The sequence below is a fragment of the Cetorhinus maximus genome, chromosome 16 (genome assembly GCF_964194155.1).
Source record: "Cetorhinus maximus chromosome 16, sCetMax3.hap1.1, whole genome shotgun sequence".
Taxonomy (NCBI): Eukaryota; Metazoa; Chordata; class Chondrichthyes; order Lamniformes; family Cetorhinidae; genus Cetorhinus; species Cetorhinus maximus.
Genome location: NC_135894.1, coordinates 106,048,679 through 106,074,514, shown reverse-complemented (window position 1 = coordinate 106,074,514; position 25,836 = coordinate 106,048,679). Strand labels below are relative to the sequence as shown.

General features: G+C 42.9%; 1 protein-coding gene across 1 annotated transcript in view; it reads left to right on the top strand.

Moving 5' to 3' along the window:
- Positions 1-25,836, top strand: part of hsf2bp (heat shock transcription factor 2 binding protein) — a 164,175-nt gene that overhangs the window by 41,994 nt on the left and 96,345 nt on the right. The gene's annotated exons all lie outside the window — the stretch shown is intronic.

Genomic DNA, 25,836 nt, shown 5'->3' with positions numbered 1-25,836 from the left:
CCAACCTGAAACATTAATGTGTTTCTCTCCACAAAAGCTGCCTGACCCACAGAGTTTCCAGCATTTTCTGTTTTTATTTCAGATTTCCAGCACCTGTAGTATTTAGGATTTGCATGGAAATTTGGTTGCCTGTTAATTGTTAACACTGCACAAATTGTTAACCACAAAGCACGTGGGAGCTCCTGGATGCCAGTTTGATTCAGGGCAAACAAGTCTGCAGTAAGTGTTTGAAGTTTGAGCAGTTTCGGCTCAGAGTTTATGAGCTGGAGACTGAACTACAGACACTGTGACACGTAAGGGAGGGGGAAGTTACCTGGATTCTTTGCACCAGGAGGCACTCACACCTCTTAGGACAGGGTCTTCTGATTTGGTCAGTGGTCAGGGACAGGAGAGTGTGACTGCGAGTGAGGCAGGTAATGGGACTCAGAGTGCAGGAGCCTTGGCCCTTGCAATGTCCATCAGGTTTGAGGTTTTTTCAGCTTGTTTGGATGAGAGTGGGGGCTGCAGGGTCGATGAGCTAACTAGCCATGGCATCGTGGTACAGGAAGCCATTCAAGTGGGGGGAGCATAAAGGAATGTAGTGGTAGTAGGGGATAGTATAGTCAGGGGGATTGACACCGTTCTCTGAAGTGAAGAGCGTGACTCCAGATGGCTGCGTTGCCTGCCCGGTACCAGGGGGCGGGACATCTGCTCAGGGCTGGTGAGGAACTTAAAGTGGGAGGGAGAGGACCCAGTCGTAATGGTCCAAGTAGGTACCAATGACATAGGCAGGAGAAAGAAGGAGGTTCTACATAGTCAGTATGAGGACCCGCACCAAATTAAGAAGCAGAACCTCAAAGGTCATAATCTCTGGATTATTACCTGAGCCACATGCAAATTGGGATAGGACAAATCAGATTAGGGAGATGAATGTGTAGCTCAAAGACTGGTGTGGGAGAAGTGGGTTCCAGTTCGTGGGGCACTGGCACCAGTACTGGGGAAAATGGGATCTGTACCATTGGGACGGTCTACATTTGAACTGTGCTGGGACTGGTGTTCTTGTGAGTTGCATAACTAGGGAAGTAGAGAGGGTTTTAAACTAAATAGTGGGGGCAAGGGATCAAATTTGGGGAGATGTGATAAATCAAAGAGTAGAGACAAGCCAAAAGAAAAAGGTGTTATTACGGGAAATGAAAAACAGACCGTGACAGGAAGGATAGAGAGTACAAATGTAACAGTAAATCAACAGGTGAAACTTTAAGTTATAAAAAGAATAATAGGATGTAACTAAAAGCTCTGTATCTGAATGCACGTAGCATTTGAAACAAAACAGATGAATTGAGAGTACACATAGAAATAAATAATTACAATTTGATAACCATTACGGAGACATGGCCGCAGGAGGACGTGGATTGGGACCTGAATATTGAAGGGTACAGGATATTTAAAAAGGATAGGAAGTGAGGAAAAGGTGGAGAGGTGGCTCTGTCAGTTAATGATGGTATTAGCACAATAGAGAGAAGTGACCTAAGTTCAGGAAACTGGGATGTGAAAACGGTTTATGTAGAGATGAGAAATGGTAAAGACAAGAAGTCACTTGTGGGAGTTGTGTACAGGCCCCCTAACAGTAACCACATGGTAGGGTGGAGCATAAAGGAAGAAATAATTGGAGCTTGTCAGAAAGCCACAGTGATAATCATGGCAGGTTTTAATTTACATATAGACCGGAAAAGTCAGATGGGCAAAGATAGCCTAGATGAAGAGTACGTTGAAAGTTTTCGGGATTGTTTCTTAGAACAGTATGTTCTGCAGCCAACCAGAGAGCAAGCTATACTAGATCTGGTATTGTGCCATGAGATGGGAGTAATCAATGATCTCATAGTGAAGGTGCCCCTAGGTAGCAGCGACCACAAAACTAAAACTGAATTTTACATTCAGTTTGAGAGAGAGAGGAGTTGGTCCGAGACTATGTTTTTAAACTCAAATAAGGGCAATTGTGTGGGAATCAACACTGAGCTGGTTAAAGTGAATTTGCAAATTAGGTTAAGGGATAGGTCAATAGAGATGCAGCGGCTAATATTTCAGGCGATATTTCAGAATGCACAGAATAGATACATTCCAACGAGTAAGAAAAAGTCCAAGGGAAGGACACAACATCCATGGTTAACTAGAAAGGTTAAAGATAGTATCAAACTTAAAGAATAATCTTATAATAAACAAAGGCACATGACAGGTCAGAAGATTGGACAGAATATATGGAACAGCACAGAATGACTAAAAGAATAATCAGGAGGGAAAAATTAGAATATGAGAGAAACCTAGTCAGAAATATAAAAACAGATCGTAAGAGCTTTTATAAATATTTTAAAAAGAATCGAGTTAACAAAGTGAGCATTGGTCCTAAAGAAAGTGAGTCTGGAGAATTGGTAATGGAAAATAAGGAGATGGCAGATGAATTGAACAGTTATTTTGCATCAGTTTTCACTGTATAGGATACAAGTAACATCCCAGAAGCAGTTATAAACCAGGAAATGTAAGTGGGGAAGGAAGTCAGGAAAATTACAGTCACTAGAGTGATACTGAATAAATTGTTGGAGTTGCGGGCTGACAAGAGCCCGAGTCCTGATGGACTTCATCCTCGGGTCTTAAAAGAAGTGTCCAGTGAGATAGTTGATGCATTGGTTTTAATTTTTCAAAACTCCCCAGATTTGGAGAAGGACCCATTAGATTGGAAGATAGCAAATGTAATTCCATTATTCCAAAAGGGAGCGAGACAGAAAGCGGGAAACTAAAGGCCAGTTAGCTTAACATCTGTCCTTGGGAAAATGTTAGAACCTATTATTAAAAAGTTATAGCAGGGCATTTGGATAAGCTCAAGGTCATCAGACAGATTTAACATGGTTTTGTGAAGGGGAAATTGTGTTTAACCAACTTATTGGAGTTCTTTGAGGAAGTAATGTGCTGTGGATAAAGGGGAACTGGTAGATGTACTGTACTTATATTTCCAGAAGGCATTTGATAAAGTGCCACACCAAAGGTAATTGCAGAAAATAAAAGCTCATAATATAAGGGGTAACATTGGCATGGATAGAAGATTGGCTGGCTAACAGGAAGCAGAGAGTAGGCATAAACGGGTCTTTTTCAGGTTGGCAAGATGTAACGAGTATATGCCACAGGGATCAGTACTGGGACCGCAAGTGCTTACCATTTACATAAATTACTTTGCTGATTGGATGGATGGGATGGCTGCCAATTTTGCAGATGACATAAAGATAGATAGGAAAGTAGGTTGTTAAGAGGACATAAAGACGCTACAAAAAGATATAGATGGTTTAGTGAGTGAGCAATGATCTGGCAAATGGAGTATAATGTGAGAAAATGTGAAATTGTCCCTTATGGCAGGAAGAATAAAAGAGAAGCATATTATCTAAATGGCTAGAGATTGCAGAGCTCTGAGGTGCAGAGGGATCTGGGTATCCTAGTGCATGAATCACAAAAGGCTAGTATGCAGGTACAGCAGGTAATTAGGAAAGCTAATAGAATGCTATCATTTATTGTGAGGAGAATTGAATACAAAAGTGGGGAGGTTATATTTCAGTTGTACAGGGCACTAGCGAGACCACATTTGAAATGCTGTGTACAGCATTTCCTTATTCAAGGAAAGATGTAAATGCGTTGGAAGCAGTTCAATGAAGGTTTAAAAGACTAATACCTGGAATGGGTGGGTTGTCCTATCAGGAAAGGTTGGATAGACTAGGCTTGTATCTGCTGGAGTTTAGAAGAGTAAGAGGCGACTTGGTTGAAACCTTTAAGATCCTGAGGGGTCTTGACAGGGTGTATATGGAGAGGATGTTTCCTCTTGTGGGAGAATCTAGAACTAGGGGTCACTGTTTAAAAATAAGGGGTCGCCCATTTAAAACAGATGAGGTGAATTTTTTTCACTCAGTGGGTCATGAGTCTTTGGAACTCTCTTCCTGAAAAGGTGGTGGAAGCAGAGTCTTTGAACATTTTTAAGGCAGAGTTGGATAGATTCTTGGTAAGCAAGGGGGTTATCGGGGGTAGGTGGGATGCAGATTGCAGGTTTCGATCAGATCAGCCATGATCTTATTAAATGGCGGAGCAGGCTCAAGGGGCTCAATGGCCTTCTGCTCCTTGTTCGTATGTTCATATAAGCTTTGAAAATTGTGTTTTTCATCCCTAATTTAATATTTACTGTAGTTCAAAGGATGCTGTTTATAAGAACTGGTGGAATTATTAATTTTGGACACCATGTACAAAGGATATAGTATGGGTTTATAGTCTATGTAGGATATGGTGTGGGGTAGGGTACAGTGAGTATAAGAGAATGTGTGGGTTCAGCATACAGTGTCTTTAGGATATGAGATGGATTTGGGTTACACTGTATGTAGGATATATTATGAATTTAAGGTATAGTTTATATAGGATATGGTAGGGGTTTAGGACACCGTATATATAGGATAAGATACATTTTTTATTCTTTCACAGTATGTGGGTGTCACTGGCTAGACCAGCATTTTTATTGCCATCCATAATTGTCCTTAAGAAGGCAGTGGTGAGCTGCCGCCTTCAACCACAATAGTAAAAATGTGGTATAGGTACACCCACAGTGCTATTAGGAAGGGAGTTCCAACATTTTGACCATTGACAGTGGAGGAATGGCGATATAGTTCAAAGTCAGGTGGCTTGGTGGGGAACTTGCAGGTGGTGTTCCCATGCATCACCTGTTCTTGTCCTTCTGACTGGTGGAGGTTGCGGGTTTGGAACATGCTATCAATGGAATGCTTAAGGGTATATAGTGTATTGTTAAAGATACAGCTTGAAGTACAGGGTATGTAGGATATACAGGTTTAGGGTACGATGTATTTAGGATATGGCATAGAGTCACAGAGACAGTGTCATTTAGGCACAGAAGGTGGCCATTTGGCCGATGGATTCCATGCCGGCTTTCTGTAATCTCATCTGTTCCATTCTCCTGCTCTATTGTTGAACCGCTGCAAGTTTATTTCCCTTAAATTCCCATCCAAATGCCTTTTGAAATCATTCATTACCTGTGCTTCCAGCACCCTAGGTAGCACGTTCCAGATCATTACCACTTGCTGTGGGAAAAAAACATTCTTCCTCACATTGCGTCTGCATCTCTTGTCCACAACCTTAAAGCTGTATCCCACGAGTCCTTGCATCATAAGATAATGGGTACAGCTTTGTCTATCTTACCTAAGCCTGGCATAATCTTGTATACATCTATCAGATCTCCTCTTAATCTCCTTTGTTCCAAGGAGAACAACCCCAGCTTCTCCAACCTAAATTTGTAACTAAATTTCCTCATCCCTCAAACCATTCTGGTAAACTCCTCTGCTCACTCTCAAGGACATTCACATTCTTCCTAAAGTGTGGTGACCAGAACTGGAAGCAGACCAGAACAAACCCGCAACCTAGTTGGGGCCTAACCAGAACTTTATAAAGGTTCAGCATAACTTCCCTGCTTTTGTACTCAGTAGCTCTACTTATGAAGCCCAAGATTCCATATCCTTTGCTAACTACTCAAAATGCCCTGCCACCTTCAAAGATCAATGCATATGAAACCGCAGGTCCCTGCGAAATCTTTAGAACTGTGCCATAGTACAGTCCTTGCGAAGGTGAAGTTCCGTCTTCACACTGAAAACATCCTCCATTGTGTTGTGTGTCACTCCCACTGCGCTAAATGGGATATATTCAGAACAGATCTACCAGCTCAAAACTGGGCATCCATGAGGCGCTGTGGGCTATCAGCAGTAGCAGAATTGAATTCTGCCACAATATGTAACCTCATGGCCCGGCCTATCCCTCATTCTACCACTACCATCAAGAAAAGGCATCAACCCTGTTTCAATGAAGAGTGCAGGAGGGCATGTCAGGACCAGCACAAGGCATACCTAAAAATGAAGTATCCACCTGGTGAACCTACAACACAGGCCTACTTGCATGTTAAACAGAGGAAGCATAATGAGATAGACAGAGGTAAGCAACCCCACAACCAATAGATCAGATCAAAACTCATCAACCCTACCACATCTAGTCATGAATGGTGGTGGACAATTAACTAACAGGAGGAGGAGGAGGCCCCACAGGTATCCCCAACCTTAATAATGGGGGAGCCCAGCACAGTGCAGAACACAAGGTTGAAGGATTTGCAGCCATCTTCACCCAGAGGTGCCGAGTGGATAATTCATCTTGGTCTCCTCTTGAGGTCCCAGCATTACAGTTGCCAGTCTTCAACCAATTTGATTCACTCCACAATATCAAGAAACGGTTGAAGGCACTGGATACTGCAAAGGCTGTGGGCCCCAACAACATCCCAGCAATGTATGAAGACTTGTGTTCCAGAACTAGCCACGCCCCTAGCCAAGCTGTTCCACTACGACACTAGCATCTACCCGACAATGTGGAAAATTGCCCATGTATGTCCTGTCCACAAAAAGCAGGATAAATCCAATCCAGCCAGTCAGCTTCCTCTCACTATCAGCGCCAGTGAGCAGGTTATTGCTGTGTAAATGATGGTTGATAGCACTGTCGGCATCATAAATGAAGTGATGGATGCTGTCACTGACAGTGCTATCAATCGTCATTTACACAGCGCTCAGTTTGAGTTCTGCAAGGGCCACTCAGCTCCTGACCTCTTTACAGCTTGGTCCAAACATGGAAAAAGAGCTGAATTCCAGAGGTAAGGTGAGAGTGACTGCCCTTGACATCAAGGCAGCATTTCACCAAGTATGGCGTCAAGGAACTCTAGCAAAACTGGAGTCAGTGGGAATCGAGGAAAAGCCTCTACTGGTTGGAGTCAGACCTAGCACAAAAGAAGATGTGTTTGTTGGAGACCAGTCATCTCGGTCCCAGGACATTGCTTTAGGAGTTCCTCAGGGTAGTGTCGTATGCCCAACCATCTTCAGCTGCTTCATCAATGACCTTGCTGCCATCCTAAGTTTACAATTGGGGATGTTTGCCGTTAATTGCACAAAGCTTAGTACCTCATACACTGAAGCAGTCTGTGTCCATATGCAGCACGATCTGGATAATACTGAGGCTTGGGATGATAATTGGCAAATAATATTCGTGCCACACAATTGCAGGCAATGACTATCTCCAACAAGAGAAAATCTAACCATCTCCCTTCGCATTCAATACATTACCATCATTAAATATCCCACTAACAACATCCTGGGTGTTACCATTGACCAGAAACTGAACAGAACCAGCCACATAAATTTGTGGCAACAAGCTCAGATCAGAGGCTGGGAATCCTGAGGCAAATAACTCACTTCCTGACTCCACACAACCTGCCCACCATCTATTGTATAAGGGCGTTCGGCATAACAAGGATTAATATGGGACTGGAGAACAGTACTGCCCACATTGTGATATAGAGAGTCACACGATACTGGGCTATCTGTAAGGGAGAGTCTGAGCGAAGTTGGCATGAAGTTAGCACCTAGATAGGGCTATATCTTGGCGATATGGTTGTGTATTAAGAAGAAAAGTTTATGTTCAACCACACAAGCCTTCAGACCTCTTCGTGAGACACCAAACAACCTTACAACATGGTGACAGTGAATTAATGAACTCAGAACCCCAGAGAAGCAGGCGCTGGAGCCCGGAATCTGCAAAACTAAAGGAACAGCACCCTGACCTGAAACAAAAATAAAAATACCAGGAAAAACTCAGCAGGTCTGGCAGCATCTGCGGAGAGGAACGCAGTTAACGTTTCGAGTCCGTATGACTCTTCAACAGAACTAAGTAAAAATAGAAAAGAGGTGAAATGTAAGCTGGTTTGTTGGGGGGGTGGGGTGGGACAGGTAGAGCTGGATAGAGGGCCAGTGATAGGTGGAGATAGCCAAAAGATGTCATAGACAAAAGGACAAAGAGGTGTTGAAGGTGGTGTTATTATCAAAGGAATGTGCTAATTAAGGGTAGAAAGCAAGACAAGCAGGTACAGATAGCCCTAGTGGGGGTGGGGTGGGGTGAAGGGAAGGGATCAAAATAGGCTAAAAGGTAGAGATAAAACAATGGATGGAAATACATTTAAAAATAATGGAAATCGGTGGGAAAAGAAAAATCTATATAAATTATCGGAAAAAAGAGGGGGGGGGGATCGGAAAGGGGGTGGGGATGGAGGAGAGAGTTCATGATCTAAAATTGTTGAACTCAGTATTCAGTCTGGAAGGCTGTAAAGTGCCTAGTCAGAAGATGAGGTGCTGTTTCTCCAGTTTGCGTTGGGTCTCTCCAATGTAGAGGAAACCACATTGGGAACAACGAATGCAGTAGACTAAATTGAGGGAATTGCAAATGAAATGCTGCTTCACTTGAAAGGAGTGTTTGGGCCCTTGGACGGTGAGGAGAGGGGAAGTAAAGGGGCAGGTGTTGCACCTTCTGCGGTTGCATGGGAAGGTGCCGTGGGAGGGGGTTGAGGTGTAGGGGGTGATGGAGGAGTGGACCAGGAGGGAACGATCCCTGCGGAATGCCGCCAGTGGGGGTGAAGGGAAGATGTGTTTGGTGGTGGCATCATGCTGGAGTTGGCGGAAATGGCGGAGGATGATCCTTTGAATGCGGAGGCTGATGGGGTGATAAGTGAGGACAAGGGGGTTGTCCTTGTTAGCACATTCCTTTGATAATATCACCACCTTCAACACCTCTTTGCCCTTTTGTCTATGACATCTTTTGGCTATCTCCACCTATCACTGGACTTCAATCCAGCTCTACCTGTCCCCTCCCCACCTTAAACCAGCTTATATTTCACCTCTTTTCTATTTTTACTTAGTTCTGTTGAAGAGTCATATGGACTCGAAACGTTAACTGTGCTCCTCTCCGCAGTTGCTGCCAGACCTGCTGAGTTTTTCCAGGTATTTCTATTTTTGTTTTGGATTTCCAGCATCCGCAGTTTTTTGCTTTTATTTTAGCACCCTGACCTGACTGGACTGCACTAAACTGAAGACATAGCTGTAGATCACCTTAAAAAAAGCTCCATTGCAGATGTGGAGGCTGGAGGGGCAGAAGAAAAATCCGCTGTGCAGCTAAAAGACTCCACCAGAGCACGTGAAGGTCCATTGTGAGTCTCCATTGTTTGCAGAGTCAAAGGACCTAGCAAGATCGCAAGGGTGAGCAAAAAAAAAAATTTAGTACAAAGCTGAACTAACCTTTAACAGTATTCACCTCGATCAGGCAAATCAATCCATTTCTTCAATCAGCGCGGCCAGCCCGGGTCCAGGGTTGGCAACATACCATGTGGTGGCCAAGCTCCATTTAAAAAAAGTAATTAGAGGTTTTAAAACCTCAGCCAGAGCTGGAATCGTCTAAAATGCTCTGAAAATGTTCTAAAGGACCAAAACCTTTGATTTTAAAGATTGGCGTTAAAAAATCATTCCCTTTGAAATTGGGCCCACGATTGCAGCGGGTGCCCACCAAAACCGACAAGCGCAGGAAGAGGAGAAAAAAGACGGTTATGGCAGGGCCATTTTTAAAACAGACACAACATTTAAAGCTGTACTCCCTTGTGCTGAAAAACAGTCATGGATAATAAATCAGCCCTACCAGATCAATTTGGGCTGATACAAGAACAGACAGGCGCAGAATTGGGGGCTTTGGTGAAAAAGGTTTTTGAGATATATGATAGCTTCAAGATTAGATAAGAAGACGGAGGCTGATCAAGTGAATACCCTACTATACTCAGTAGGTCCAGTAGCTGATGACATAATTGTGAGGCAAGGAATAAATGAATCTTAAGATAATTTTGAAGATGTTCTGAAGTCCTTCAATACATATTTGAATTTAAGGCGTAATAAAATTTTAGAGCAAGCAAAATTCAGCAAGCGAGTCCAGCAGCCTGGAGAACACTTTGAGTCTTTCATAAATGAGTTATATAGATTGGCTGAAGACTTTGACTACAGCAATCTTAAGTCAGAGCTCATAAGAGACCGAATAGTAGTAGTGGCTGATGATGTACTTTCGTACGTAATACAGGCAAAAGAAGATCTGACCTTCAAAAAAGCCACCCAACTAGTCAGGCAGTCTGAAATCCGCCTACAACACCAGTCCATTTTATGTGGCGAGGTTAAACTATGGTATGGAGCAATCCCAATGTACAGCTCATAAAGCAACAAAAGGGCAGGGAGACTCCAGGTGAGGGAAGGCAATACCCAAACAGACCACAAGATGGTCGGAGACCATGTCAACATTTTAGAGCCAACAGGACCTCACAAGTGGAGCAATGTCCAACAATCTCTGTGCAGTGCTTCACCTGTAACCGGCTGGGACACTTTGGAAAGCTGTGTAAACCTAGGACCTTGAGGTGTGCAGAGGATCCCAAAACAGTGCACGAGTTTGAGGTACCACACCAAGAAGAACCCCAACTATGCTTCTTGGATGACATCAAGGACCCTGGATTCTCCTTTTGGAATGCTGACATCTCCAAACGGTCACCTCATCAATTTCAAGTTAGACACGGGAGCTAGTGTAACAGTTCTCTTGGATAAGGAACCATGGCTAGTAAAGAAACACCTGATGCTACCCATGACACAGCTGTATGAAGCAGGTGGCATTAAGCTCCCAGTTGAAGTACATTGCAAGCCACACTCCAATACAAAAACAAATCAATGCAGGGGCCTTTTTCCTTCAAACAGGAAAGCCTATATTGACCTCAGCCTCCTTCAGAAAATTGACAAGGTTAACTAGCAAAGGTCTGTTCCCAAGTTTAAGAAAGAGTTTCCAAACTTCCTGATTACATGCTGTACCTGCATACTAACTTTTTGTGACTCATACACAAAAACAACTAGATTCCTCTGCCCTCGGAATTCTGCCATCATTCTCTATTTACTCTATTTAAGTAAGAGTCTGTTTTTTTATTCTTCCTGCCAAAGTGAACAACTTCATATTTTCCCACATTATACTTCATCTGCCACATTTTTGCCCATTCACTCAACCTATTTATATCTGTTTGCAAACTCCTTATGCATTCTTCATAATTAACTTTCCTACCTATCTTTGTGTCGTCTGTAAATTTAGCTACCATGCCTTCATTGATGTCAATTGTAAAAAGTTGAGTCCCCAGCGCAGACCCCTGCGGGACTCCTCTAGTCACGTCCTGTCAATCAAACAAAGACCTAATTATGCATACTCACTGTCTTCTGCCAGCCAGCCAATCTTTTGTCCAGTCTAATATGTTACCCCCTACACCATGAGCTTTTATTTTCCACAATAACCTTTGATGTGGCACCTTATCAAATGCCTTCTGGAAATCCAAGTACAGTATGCCCACAGACTCCCCTTTATCCACAGCACATGTTACTCCTTCAAAGAACTCTAATAAATTTGTTCAACATGATTTCCCTTTCACAAAACCATGCTCACTCTTCTCAATTACCTTGAGTTTTTCTAAGTGCCCAGCTATAACCTTTTAAATGATTAACTCTAACACCTTCCCCACAACAGCCACCAAGCTGACTGGCCTATAGTTTCCGGTTTTCTGATTCCCTTCTTGAATAGAGGGGTTATATTTGCTACTTTCCAGTTTAATGGAACCTGTCCAGAATATAGGGGATTTTGGAAAATTAACACCAACACATCTACTACCTCATTTGCCACCTCTTTTAAAATCCTAGGTTGAAGCCCATCTGGACATCTATGCTTTTTAATCTCTCACCATTTAAGAAATACTCTGCACATCTGTCCCTCATACCAAAGTGGATAACCTCACATTTTTCCACATTATATTCCATACACCACATTCTTACCCACTCAATAAGTCTGTCCAAATCCCCTTGAAGCCTCTTTGCATCTTTCTCAACACACTTTCCCACCTAGCTTTGTGTCATCTGCAAACTTGGAAATCTTACATTTGGTCCCCAAATCCAAATCATTGATATATATTGTGAACAGCCGGGGCCTAAGTACTGATTCTTGCAGTACTTCTCTGGTCTCACACAGCCTGCCAACGTGAGAATGACCTGTTTATTCCTATTCTCTGTTCTCTGCCTGCTAATAAATCCTTAATCCATGCCTTTATATTACCTCCGATCCCATGTGCTTTAATTTTGCTAACCAACCTCCTGTGGAGGACTTTTCCAAAAACCTCCTGAAAATGCAAGTACACTATGTCCACCGATTCTCCTTTATCAATTCTGATAGTAGCATATTCAAAAAACTCCAATAGGCTCGCCAAATAATATTTTCCATTCATATATCCATTTTCACCACGCCCCATCAGATCATAGAAATATAAAAAATAGAAGTAGGAGTAGGTCGTTCGAACTTTCGAGCCTATTCCGCCATTCCCCAAGAAAGCACCTAGATAGGGTTATATCTTGGAGATAAAAACAAAAAAACTACTGCGGATGCTGGAAATCCAAAACAAAAACAGAATTACCTGGAAAAACTCAGCAGGTCTGGCAGCATCGGTGGAGAAGAAAAGAGTCGACGTTTCGAGTCCTCACGACCCTTCAACAGGGTCGTGAGGACTCGAAACGTCGACTCTTTTCTTCTCCACCGATGCTGCCAGACCTGCTGAGTTTTTCCAGGTAATTCTGTTTTTGTTTTATATCTTGGAGATATGTACATAGTTGTGTGTTAACAATAAACAGTTTGTGTTCAACCACACAAGCCTTTGGAACTCTTAGTGAGACTCCAAACAACCTTACAATACCATCTACAAGGCACAAGTCAGGAATGTGATGGAATACTGTCCAATTTACCTGGATGAATGCAGCTCCAACAGCACTGGACACCATCCAGGGCAAAGCAATCCACCTGATCGGCACCCCATCCACCACCTTAACCATTTACTTCCTCCACCTTCAACACACAGTGGCAGCGGTGTGTATTATATAAGATATACTGCAGCAACTCACCGATGCTCCTTAGACAGCACCTTCCAAACCCTCGACCTCTACCATCTAGAAGCACAAGGCAACAGTCGCATGGGAGCACCACCACCTGCAAGTTCCCCTCCAAGCCACACACTATCCTCATTTGGAACTCTATTGCTGTTCCTTCACTGTCACTGGGTCAAAATCCTGAAACTCCCTCTCTTACAGCAGTATGGGTGTACCTACATCAGATGGACTACAGTGACTCAAGAAGGCAGCTCATCATCACCACCTCAAATTAGGAATGAGCAACAAATGCTGCCCTTGCCAGTGATTCCCAGATCCCATAAAATAATTAAAACAGTCTGTATTGCTTCCCCCATCTCTTCTGCCAACATGCAACATCTCAAACTTCTTTCTATTAAATTCCTTCTGCCCATTATTGCTAGCCTATGTATGTCCTGTCCATTATCTTTACCAACTCCACTTCTACCATTATTTGTCAGCATCCAATTTCTGAGTAAACACTGATACAAAGTTCTCATAAAGTATTCTAGCCTTTGCCTACACCTCTATATATCAACTTCTTTATTTCTAATAGACACCATTATGCCTCTCATGATTCCCTTACAATATTGATCCAAGTTAGGATGGTATGTGTCTTTCAGGGGAAACTGCAGGTGGTGGTGTTCCCATATGCCTGCTGCCTTTGTCCTTCTATGTGGATCCTTCCATGCATTGCCACCTTGACGTGGTGAAGAAGCTTGTGCTCTCCCACGATCCCTTGAGTGATGCCATTGGGAGCTCTTTACCTTGGTAGGGCCATCTATGCAGGAAGGTCGGGGGGAGATGCCAGACAAAGTGCAGTCCAAAAAGTCCTCAATGGCAGAACAGACGCAGAAAGACTAAGCGTTTCGTCAGCTGTGAAGGGGAAGAAGGTCATCGTGGCTCGACAAGTCACTGGATCTGACCACTAACCCGTCAAGATCGTGTGGACAATGGTGGCAGCCCAAGGACCCCACATTTACTAAAGCCACGCACAGGCTCTTATCACAGTCCATCTGCCAAGTCCTCTGGCGATGGAGAATTAGCAATGGGGACAAAGCTGTGAAACCAGGAGGTCCTAGTCAAGAATCTACATACAAATGCATGATGATCATTGGACACCTGTTTTGGGATAGAGGTATCTTTGGGCAGTGGCATCTGTGCTTGAGCAGTCCTCTTCAGGATACCCTCTGCGCACCCCAAATAGACAGAGGCCTAAAGATGGTGCCCTAAAAATAGGCTGTGAGCTCACCATCTTCAGAGTCAAAGACAGAAAACTTTAAATTTTGCAATTTGGAATGTTAGAACACTCCTGGACATCTCAAGAATGACTGTCCAGTGTTACAACCACAGCAGATGTTATTTGCTGAGCAAGCCAGATCCCAGAGGGAAACCTGTCTGACTGATCATAAACTTTTTTTTTGTGTTTTGAAAAGGAGGAGGAAAGGCCACTGACCCCTAAACTCCTGTAACACCTTTTAATTTTAATTATTAATTAATTTAATTTTTAAAAATTAAAAGATGTATTAAAAAGATAAAACTTACGCACACAAGATTAAAATTACACAGTTATAACAGTCTTACAGAATAACTCCCAAAAACCTACTTGGGTAAAACACACGAGTAAACTATCTTCTCGGCAACAACTCTCTTACGGATTTTTAACTATAAAAATCCAGCAATATTACACAAGACAAAGAATTGTCACTTTAATAAAGGTGTACCACACGAATCCTCAAATACTTCCATTCAGATGTTGAAATCTGAAAGAAAGGTTCAGAAGTGGACTGCTTTCCGAAAACAAAGACTTGTCTGGCTTGAAACTGATGGCTTTCTTGAATTCAGATCCTTCACAGCTTTTCAGCACTCCAGCACCCAGAAACTGTCTTTGATGGGTTCTCTTCCCACAGCCACATATTCAGCTAAACATCTTGCCTTAAATATCTTTTTTCCCTTTCATCTCAAATTCCACTGTCCTTAATACCTTTGAACTCAACTTCCCCAAATATAAATATCTGTTATGTTCTCCTATTGCCTCTACTTTTAGGTCAATAAAATTTAATTTACCTTCCCCTATTTACCTGTGAAACCTTTGTAAGTTGTAAAAGTTCCTTGTCACTTCTAAACTTCCCTTTGACATTCAACAACTAAAAAACCAAGTCTCTGCTTATCTCATAATGCAAATTTTAAATTCAATTTATTTACTTGTAAATCCAACCTCACTGTAACCTCTCATTGCTTCATGCATGGACCTAACAGCTTCTTTACCCTTTTATCTCTCAGTTCTCACAGACAAGCTGTCTTTATTAACCCCCCCCAATTTAATTACACACGCACGCACAGACCTTTCTTTACAAAATACCACCATTCCCAAAAATATTACGAAAAAATAACATCCAGCATCACAGCAGAAAGAAGAATTTCAGTCGTATCGTGTGAGCTATTAAGAGCCCAATTTGACATCGCCTTCCCACCTTCCTGGGAAGGGGCAGTTGAAGGAACAAGCAGGGGGTGATACACCTTCTACTGCAAAGGAAAGGCTGACAGTGATCCCTGTGTCCACAGAGTTGTTTTGCCATCTGGAAGAGGACTTTGGATGCACTGCCAGAATTCCCCAATTGTATAAATGAAAAGCTCATGACACTTCACCTACCGCTCAGCCATAATCAATATGCCACTATCATCAGTGCTTATCTCCTGACCCTTAACTCTGATGAAGATGTTAAGGAAAAGTTGTATTCTGACCTTGATGAAATCCTCAATGCCATTCCAAAAGAAGAAAAGATCATCTTCCTGGGGGAATTTATTGCTAAGGTATGCCTTGCTCCGATGCCTGGAGAGGAACCATTTGGAAAGATTTCTGAGTAAACACCAATACAAAGTGTTGGGAAAAATGGGTTGGGAAAGCCAATGTAAATGGTTTCCTCCTGCTGAGGAAGCATGCTCAACACAGCCTCGTTATAATAGACACCCTCTTCCACCAGAAGGACAAATACAAAACCACATGGAAGCATCCTGGATCAAAGCATTGGCACCTCCTGGATTAGGTAATTGTTGGGGTCAAAGATCTAAGTCGTATCTGTATCATTCAATTCATGCGGGTAACTGATGCCTGCTGGACAGATCATCGGCTTGTTCGATTGGTGATGAACATCCAACTAGCATCAAGACATCGCAAGAGTCCAAAAGTCCAAGAGGAAGATGATCAATGTCTCAGCCCGAAAGCAACCTGACCAATGGGAGGAATTCCAAGTGCAGTTCACAACCAATCTGGAAAATCTTCACATGTCCAACACAATTTCAGAACAGTTGGATCAAATAAAGTCAGCTGTGCTAGACTCCTGTGCACAGACCATTAGAAACATAGGACTTATGAGCAGGGAGTAGGCCATTTGGCCCTTCAAGCCTGCTCCGTTATTTGATAAAATCATGGCTATCTGATTGTGTTCTCAACTCACTTTGGTGTTTGCCCCCCATAACCCTTGACTCCGTTGTCTATCAAAAATCTATCTAACTCAGCTTTGAATAAGACTAGTATTTGAAACTTAAATAAGGGCAACTATATGGGCATGCAAGCTGAGCTAGCTGAAGTGAATTGGGGTACTAGGCTTGGGGATAGGCCAATAGAGAAGCAGTGGCAGACATTTAAGGGGATATTTCAGAATATGTATATTGCTACCATATAGAAAAATTCTAAGGGGAGGACCTTCACCTGTGGTGAAGTAAAGAAGTTAAGGAAAGCATCAAACTTAAGGCAAAAACATAAAACTGCGCAAAATGAGTGGCAGGTCAGATGATTTGCCAGAATATAAAGAACAGCAGAAGATGACTAAAAGGTTAATCAGGAGAAAAAAATTAGAATATGGGAGAAAGCTAGCTAGAAATGTAAAAACGGATAGCAAGAGTTTCTACAGGTACTTAAAAAGGAAAGTGTAAGTAAAGTGAGTGTTGGTCCTCTAGTGTGTAATGGTGGCGGGGTTAATAGTAGATAATAAGGAAATGGCGTATGAAATATTTTGCTTCTGTTTTCGCCATAGAGGATACAAATAACATTCCAGTAATGGCTGTAAATCAGGAGGTGGAAGGGAGAGGGGAACTTCGTGAAATTACAATCACAAGGGAAGTAGTAGTGAGCAAACTGATGGAGATGCGGATTGGCAGGATGTGACGAGTGGAGTCCTACATGGGTCAGTGCTGGGGCCTTAACTTTTTACGATTTACATCAAAAACTTGGATGAAGGGAGTGACGACATGCTAGCTAAAATTGCAGTTGGCACAAAGATAGATAGGAAGGTAAGTTGTGAAGAGGACATGAGGAGGTTGCAGATGGATATAAATCGGTTGAGTGAGTGGGCAAAGATCTGGCAAATCAAGTTTAATGTGAGAAAATGTGAAGTTCTCCAGTTTGGCAGGAAGAACAAAAAAGCAGAGTATTACTTAAATGGAGAACGGCTGCATAATTCTGAGGTGCAGAGGGATCTAGGTGTTCTAGCACACGAGTCACAAAAAGTTAGTATGCAGGTACAGCAAGTAATTAAGAAGGCTAATGGAATGCCATCCTTTATTATGAGAGGGATTGAACATAAAAGTAAGGATGTTATGCTTCAGTTATTCAGGGCATTGGTGAGACCGCACCTTGAAAACTGTGTGCAGTTTTGGTCTCCTTATTTAAGGAAGGATGTAAATGCATTGGCGGCTGTTCAAAGGGGGTTTACTAGATTGATACCTGGAATGAGTTGGCTGTCTTGTGAGGAAAGGTTGGACAGACTGGGTTTGTTTCCACTGGAGATTAGAAGAGTGAGCAGTGATTTGATTGAAGCATACAAGACCCTGAATGGCCTTGACAAGGTGGATGTGGAAAGAATGTTTCCTCTTGTGGGTGAGTCCAGAACTAGGGGGCATTGTTTTAAAATTAGGAGTCACCCTTTTAGGACAGAGATGACGATCAGCCATGATCTTATTGAATGGCGGAACAGGCTTGAGGGGCTGAATGGTCTACTCCTGTTCCTATTTATTATGTTCTCATGTCACAGCTGTTTAAGAAAGTAATGAACAACCTGGGAATAAGGCAGTTTAAGTCCTCAGCTTATCACCCTGAATTGCAAGGTGCATTAGCGAGATGGCATCAAACCTTAAAGACTAAGATGAGGGCATTTCGTCAAGACTACACACAGGACTGGAATCGAGGGATTCTGTTCTTGTTATTTGCTATTCAGAATGCCCCTAATGAATCAACAGGGTTTAATCCATTTGAATTAGTCTATGGTCATGAAGTAAGGGGACCACTCAAGTTGATACTGGAGAAACTAGTGGGTCAAAGTTTGGAACTACTCCCCTGGATTACATGACAAAATTCAGAGAAAGATTGAACAGAGCATGAGCTAGCTAAGGAACATTTAAAGGTATCACAGCAAGTAATGAAGACAAGTGCAGATGAGAGGGCAAAAGCTCGTAGTTATGTTGCTGGAGAAAAGGTCTTGTTGCCAGTGTCAGGTGAACCTTTAAAGGCAAGGTTTACTGGGCCTTCCCAGATTGAAAAGAGACTGAGTGAAGTAAATTATGTAATAAATACCCCAGATAAAAGAAAGAACCAGAGGGGTATGTCTTGTAAATATTCTTAAAAGGTACTTTGACAGGGAGGATAATCAAAAGGAGGTATTAGTAGTGGTAGATAAGGAAAAGGAGTTGGAAATGAAGGATTCTAAAATTGACTTCCCTCTAATTAAATTGGACAATGAGGGAGTGCTTAAAAATTTAAAGGTGATTCTGAGTTACCTTCCAGACAAGTGTCAAAGTGATTTAGAAAAGCTATTGCAGCCACACAGAGCTATTTGTGAGAATAAGCTAAAGAAAACAAATTTGGCTACATATGATGTAGAAGTAGGGAATTCAGTTTCAATAAGGCAATATCCTTATAGATTAAATCGAGTAAAATTAGCTCAAGTGCAAAAAGAAATTTAATTTATACTTCAGAATGACATCATACAGCCTAGTTGTAGTAACTGGAGTTCACCCATTGTGATGGTACTGAAACTGGACAGAACAAAAAGACTGTGTGGATTATCGAAAAGTGAATGCAGTGACAAAAGCAGATTCATGTCCTATTCCACGGTTGGAAGATTGTTTTGAGAAAGTGGGACAATCCGAATTTATCACAAAGATTGACTTGCTGCGAGGTTATTGGCAAGTACCCTTATCGGAAAGAGCGAATGAGATAGCAGCTTTTGTAATGCCAAATGGATGATATCAGATAAGATGTTTCTCCTGACTGGTGATTCTAGAGCGGGAGACACAGTCTCAAAAGAAGGGACAGGCCATTTAAGACCGAGACCATCAAGAATTTCTTCACTCAGAGGGAGGTGAATCTTTGGAATTCTCTACTGCAAAGGACTGTGGAATCTCAATCATTTAGCATGTTCAAGACAAATCTATAGATTTCTAGATACTCATGACATCAGTGGATATGGGGAAAAATGGCGTAAGAGGTAAATGATCAACCATAATTTTTTTGAATGGCATCTACCTGGCTATGTGGAAAATTACCCAGAAATGTTCTGCACACAAAAAGCAGGACAAGTCCAACCGGCCAATTACCACCCCATCAGCCTATTCTCCATTATCAGTAAAGAAATGGAAGGGGTCATCAACAGTGCTATCAAGCGGCACTTGCTTAGCAATAACCTGCTCACTGATACCCAGTTTGGGTTCTACCAGGGCCACACAGCTCCTGACTTCATTACAGCCTTGGTTCAAAGATGCACAAAGGAACTGAACTCCTGAGGTGAGGTGAGAGTGACTGCCCTTGGCATCAAGGCTGCATTTGACCGAGTGTGGCATCAAGGAGCCCGAGCAAAACTGGAGTCAATGGAAATTAGGGGAAAAACTCTCCGCTGGTTGGAGTCATACCTAGCACAAAGGAAGATGGTTGTGGTTGGTGGGGATCAGTCATCTCAGCTCCAGGACATCACTGCAGGAGTTCCTCAGAGTAGCGTCCTCAGCCCAACAATCATCAATCATCTTCCTTCCATCATAAGGTCGGAAGTGGGGATGTTTGCTGATGATTGCACAATATTCAGCACCATTCACAACTCCTCAGATACTGAAGCAGTCCATGTCCAAATGCAGCAAGACCTGGACAATATCCAGGCTTGGGCTGACAAATGGCAAGTAACATTCACGCCACACAAGTGTCAGGCAGTGACCATCTCCAACAAGAGAGAATCCAGCCATTGCCCCTTGATGCTCAATGGCATTACCACTGAATCCCCCACTATCAACATCCTGGGGGTTACCATTGACCAGAAACTGCACTGGACTAGCCATATAAATACTGTGGCTACAAGAGCAGGTCAGAGGCTGGGAATCCTGCTGCAAGTAACTCACCTCCTGACTCCCCAAAGCCTGTCCACCATTTATAAGGCACAAGTGTGATGGAATACTCCCCACTTGCTGGGATGAGTGCAGCTCCCACAACACTCAAGAAGTTTGTCACTGTCTAGGACAAAGCAGCCTGCTTGATTGGCACCACATCCACAAACATTCACTCCTTCCAAAAAAAAAGCCGGCTTGACGGGCCGCATGACCTACTCCTGCTCCTAAGTTCCTATGTTTCTAACCTGTCTACTGCCTGAATTATCTCCTCTTTCACCATGGTCTGGGAAGCATCTTCTTCCTTGACAGTGGCTATTCACCTCATCAAAGATCAACTGCCCTTTTGTGGGAGTATTAAACACCGCCTAGATGAAAAACTCTTTAACCTCATTTGCCTCCATGCCAAAACTAATCTGAACAGCATAGATCTGTAGTTTGTGGATGACTGCAGTGTCAGTGCCCACTCTGCACCATATTTGCAAGCCTCTTTCGACCTCTACAGTTCTCTGTAGGAGAGACTCGGCCTGTCCTTGAATGTTGGCCCAGCAAAACTCATATCAATCCACACTTGGTCAGTCAAATATTCAACCTCCCATATCTGTTGAAGGAGAGACTCTGGAATATGTTTAGCACTTTGCATACCTTGGCAGCTACCTCTCTGAAAGGCCACCATTGACAACGGGATCTAACACTGGATCAGCTGCACCAGCTCAGCCATTTACCAACTACAGCAGCGAGAGTTTGACTTCTGTCAGTCAACCAGAGTCCTAGTGTACAGAGCAGTTGTCATCACCACACTCCTGTATAGTTGCAAGACCAGGCCCGTGTATGAGCGCTAGTTCCGTGGATCACACCTCCGCTGCATCCTCCAGATTCAATGGGAGGACCATTAAACAAATGCTAGTGTGCTTCTTGAAGCCAGATTCACAAAAAATCAAGTATAACTCCAGCAAAATCAACTACGATGGACTGGGCACTATGGCCGGAAGATGTAAAAGCATCTCCTCCACCAAGCCCTGTTTTCTCAACTCAAATGGCCAGTGTTCCAGTGGAGGACAACAAAAAACACTTCAGAGACACTCTGAAGCTCTCCTTGTAGCACAGCAGCATTGACATTAATGGGAAGAGCTTGTTACCAATCGTTCAAAATGGAGACAACTCGTCTATTAAGCTGCTCTGTCATGCTTTGAGCCCAACCTCCTTAATTATGAGGCTGAGTGGCAGCACAGAAGGAAAGAGAAGGAAGCAAATCCTGCACTCCTGATCCCATTACCCTGTGGGATGTCCTGCCACATGTGCCCAAAGATCTGCAGGTTGAGAATCAGCCTGTTCAGTCACATGAAGACCCATGGCAGAAACTCATGATCCTGAGTAGACGTGATCCTTGAATTGAGGGACAGCTGATGATACAACCTAGGTGATAGAAGTCGCGGATTTGGAAGGTGCTATTGAAGGAGTGTTGGCGAGTTGTTGCAGTGCAACGTATAAATGACACTGCTGCCACTGTGCATCGGCGTTGCATGGATTGAATGTTTAACGTGGTGATTGGGGTGTGAATCAACTGGGCTGATTTGTCTTGGATGTTGTCGGGCTTCACAAGTGTTGTTGGAACTGCACTCATCCAGGCAAGGGAAGAGTATTCAGCCACACTCCAGACTTGTGTCTTGAGCTGGTGGACATGCTTTGGGGAATCTGGAGGTGAGTTACTTGGTGCAGAGTTCCCAGCCTCGGACCTGCTTTTGTAATCACGGTATTTATGTGGCTGGTCGCTTAAGTTTCTAGTCAGTGGTAACCCCCAGGATGTTGATAGTAGGGATTCAGTGATGGTAATGTTGTTAAATATCAAGGAGAGATAGTTAGATTCTCCCTTGTTGGAGAAAGTCATTGCCTGGCATTTGTGTGCCACCAATGTTATTGCCGCTTAACAGCCCAAGCCTGATCGTGTCCAGGTCTTGTTGCAAGTGGGCACAGGCTGCTCCAGTACCTGAGGAGTTTTGAATGGAAAGAGATATTATGAAATTTAATTTGTTAAATTTGGTAATCTGTTGGCTAGAACTAGGAAATCAACATAAGCTGCTGGATGCTTGTAAAATTTGAATGCACCTGGCCATGCTGATCCGGTAATATGAGCACATAAGAAACAGGAGCAAGGGTAGGCCATACACCCCACTGTCAGCTCTGTCATTGAATAAGATCATGGCTGATCGTTGACCTCAACTCCATTTGTCCATCTTTCCCCATATGCCTTGATTTCTTTAGAGTCCAGAACTCTACTGATCTCAGCCTTGAATATCCTCAACAGCTGTGAGTGTCCACAGCCCTTGGGATAGAAAGTACCAAAGATTCACAAGCCTCTGAATGAAGATATTCCTCCTGATGGCCGTCCAAGATGGCTGTCTCCTTATACTGAGACTATGCCCCTTGTTACAAGCTCTCCAGCCAGGGGAAACAGCCTCTTGGCACGTATGCTGGCAAACCCTCTCAGAACCTTATATGTTTCAATGAGATGGCCTCCCATTCTTCTAAACTTCAGAGAGCACAGACCCATTCCACTCAATCTTTCCTCATAGAATGATTCCATCATCTTCAGAACCAATCTAGTGAACCTTCATTGCACCATTTTTATGGCAGTTATACCCTTCCTTAGAATATAAAATTCTACACAGTGCCCCAGGTGTGGTCTCATTAAATCCCTATACAATTGTAGCAATGATTACACAAAGATAGAAAGTTTACAGCACAGAAGGAGGCCATTTGGCCCATGATATTGCAAGTCAGAAAAGATTTATCCAGCCTCATCCCACTTTACAGTTCTTTTGTAGCCCTGTAGGTTACAGCGCTTCAAGTACAAATCGAAGCATTTTTTAAATGCGATAAGAGCTTTTTATTTCCTTATTCTTGTACTCCAATATCCTTGTAATCAAAGAAACATACCATTTGTTTCCATTCTGGCCCACTTGACACTATTCCCAGACCGTGTTGGTTGACTAATGTCCTTAACAACAAGGAATGGGAAATTAATTTACCATGTTCCTCGCATCTCAAGAACAATTTAAAAACACAGAAGCATCAAACATCTAGTCCTGTATGAATCAATGGTTTTGAGAAATCTCTACCTCTATATTCAAACTTAAAATGGCACTCTCACTCCCAGCTTTGCCTGGAATAGAATCCTGTTAAACATCAAAGTTGTACTTCCAGCCCACCTGTTAACAATGTGAAGGAAAATCACAGAATAACAGAATTTTAACGGCACAGAAGGAGGCCATTCGGCCCATTGTGTCTACACCAGCTCTCCAAATGAGTATTATGACCCAGTTTCAAACAGTGAGAGGAGAGCCGCGAATTGCACAGTTTAAAACAGCAAGGTGAGCCGGGATCACATGGAGAGTGGACCTGTGTTAGAAGCGCAGCAGCGGCAGGAGGTAAAAACCAGCAGCAGGTAAAAACCAGCAGCAGAGAACCCCTTCAACCTGTTTCTACCTGTCAGAGCTGAAGTGTGATGTCAAAGGAAAATAGGTAGGTGATTGGTGGATATCTCTTCCGTGTCTCTTTTGATTGGCCAAGTGGTTTAAATCAGGAGATGTTATTTACACCTGAAGAGTACACTTAAGAAATTCACTGTTAAAATATTTAACATCCAAATTAATTAATTAAATAGAATAGAGATGGTTGGGCGGGCGATGTGTTGCAGCTGTAGTGTGTTAGAGCTGGTGGATGCCGGTGTGATCCACGGAACTTGGAGTGGGAAGGGAAGGATTCAGTTGTCGTGGTCCACGTAGGTACCAACGACATTAGGTAGGACTAGAAAAGAGGTTCTGCTGAGGTACTATGAGCAGCTCGGGGCTAAATTAAAAATCACAACCACAAAGGTGATAATCTACAGATTACTACCTGAGCCACATGCAAATTGGTGTAGGGTAAATAACATTGGAGAGGTAATTGTGTGGCTCAAAGATTGGTGTGGGAGAAATGGGTTTTGATTCATGGGACATTGGCACCAGTACTGAGGAAGGAGAGAGCTCCTCTATTGGGATGGGCTTCATTTGCACTGTGCTGGGACCAGTTTCCTAGTGAATTGTATAACTAGGGTTGTAGATAGAACTTTAAACTAATCGGGGGAGGTGGGGTGGGGTTCAATTGAAGGGAAGTTTAAAAAATCAAAAAGAAACAGGAGAGCAGAGGTGCAGGGTAGTGAAGAGGCGAACGATAATTGAAGTGTGACAGGAAGGAGCAGAAAATATAAGAAGAGTGTAGCAGAAATTAGAACCAGAATGAGTAATAATGGTAAAAAGTCGAAGCTTCAGACTCTTTATCTGAATGCACGCAGCATTTGTAACAAGATAGATGAGTTGATGGCACAAATAGAAATAAATGAATATGACTTGATAGCTATTACAGAGATTTGGTTGCAGGGTGACCAAGACTGGGAACTCGATATTCAAGGGCATTCGATGTTCTGGAAAATTAAGCAAAAAGGAAAGGAGGTGGGGTAGCTTTGTTAATAAGGGAAGGTGGTGAGTAGTGATATAGGTACAGTAGACTGTGATGTTCAATCAGTTTGGGTGGAAATAAGGAATAGCAAGGGGAAGAAGTCACGGGTGGGAGTCGTCTATCGGCCCCCAAAGAGTTGCCTCACTGTAGAACAAAGTATAAATCGGGTAATAATGGAGGCGTGTTAGAAGGTTGCTACAATTGTCATTGGAGTCGTGTAAGAAGGGCGCTACAATTGTCATTGGAGGCGTGTTAGAAGGGCGCTACACTTGTCATTGGAGGCGTGTAAGAAGGGCGCTACAATTGTCATTGGAGGCGTGTAAGAAGGGCGCTACAATTGTCATTGGAGGCGTGTAAGAAGGGCGCTACAATTGTCATTGGAGGCGTGTAAGAAGGGCGCTACAATTGTCATTGGAGGCGTTGTAAGAAGGGCGCTACAATTGTCATGGGTGATTTTAATCTGCATATTGACTAGACAAGTCAGATTGGCAGGGATAGCATAGAAGACGAATTTGTAGAGTGCATCAGGGATTGTTTCATGGAGCAATATGTTGCAGAACCTACCCGGGAACAGGCTATTTTAGATCTAGTAATATGTAATGAGGTAGGATTAATAAGAGATCTTGTAGTTAAGGATCCTCTAGGGGGTAGAATTTCAAATTCAATTTGAGGGCGAGCAACTCTGATCTCAAACCAGTGTCCAAAACTTAAATAAAGGTAATTATAGAAGTATGAAGAAAGGGTTGTCTAAAGCGACTTGGGAAAATAGATAAGGGGCAGGTCAGTGGATGAGCAGTGGTGGATATTTAAGCAGATATTTCATAACGCTCAGCAAAAATTTATCCTGGTCAAAAAGAAGGACTCAATGAGAAGGATGAAACACCTGCTGTTAACGAAGGTGGTCAAGGAGATTATCCAATCAAAAACTAAGGCATAGAAAGCAGTGAAAACTAGTGGTAGGCCAGAGGATTGGGATTTTTTAGCAACAGATGACTAAAAAGCTAATAAAATGGGTGAAAATTGATTATGAAAGTAAAAACAAACAGCAAGAGCTTCTACGGGTATATAAAAAGAAAGAGTAGCTAAAGTGAGCGTG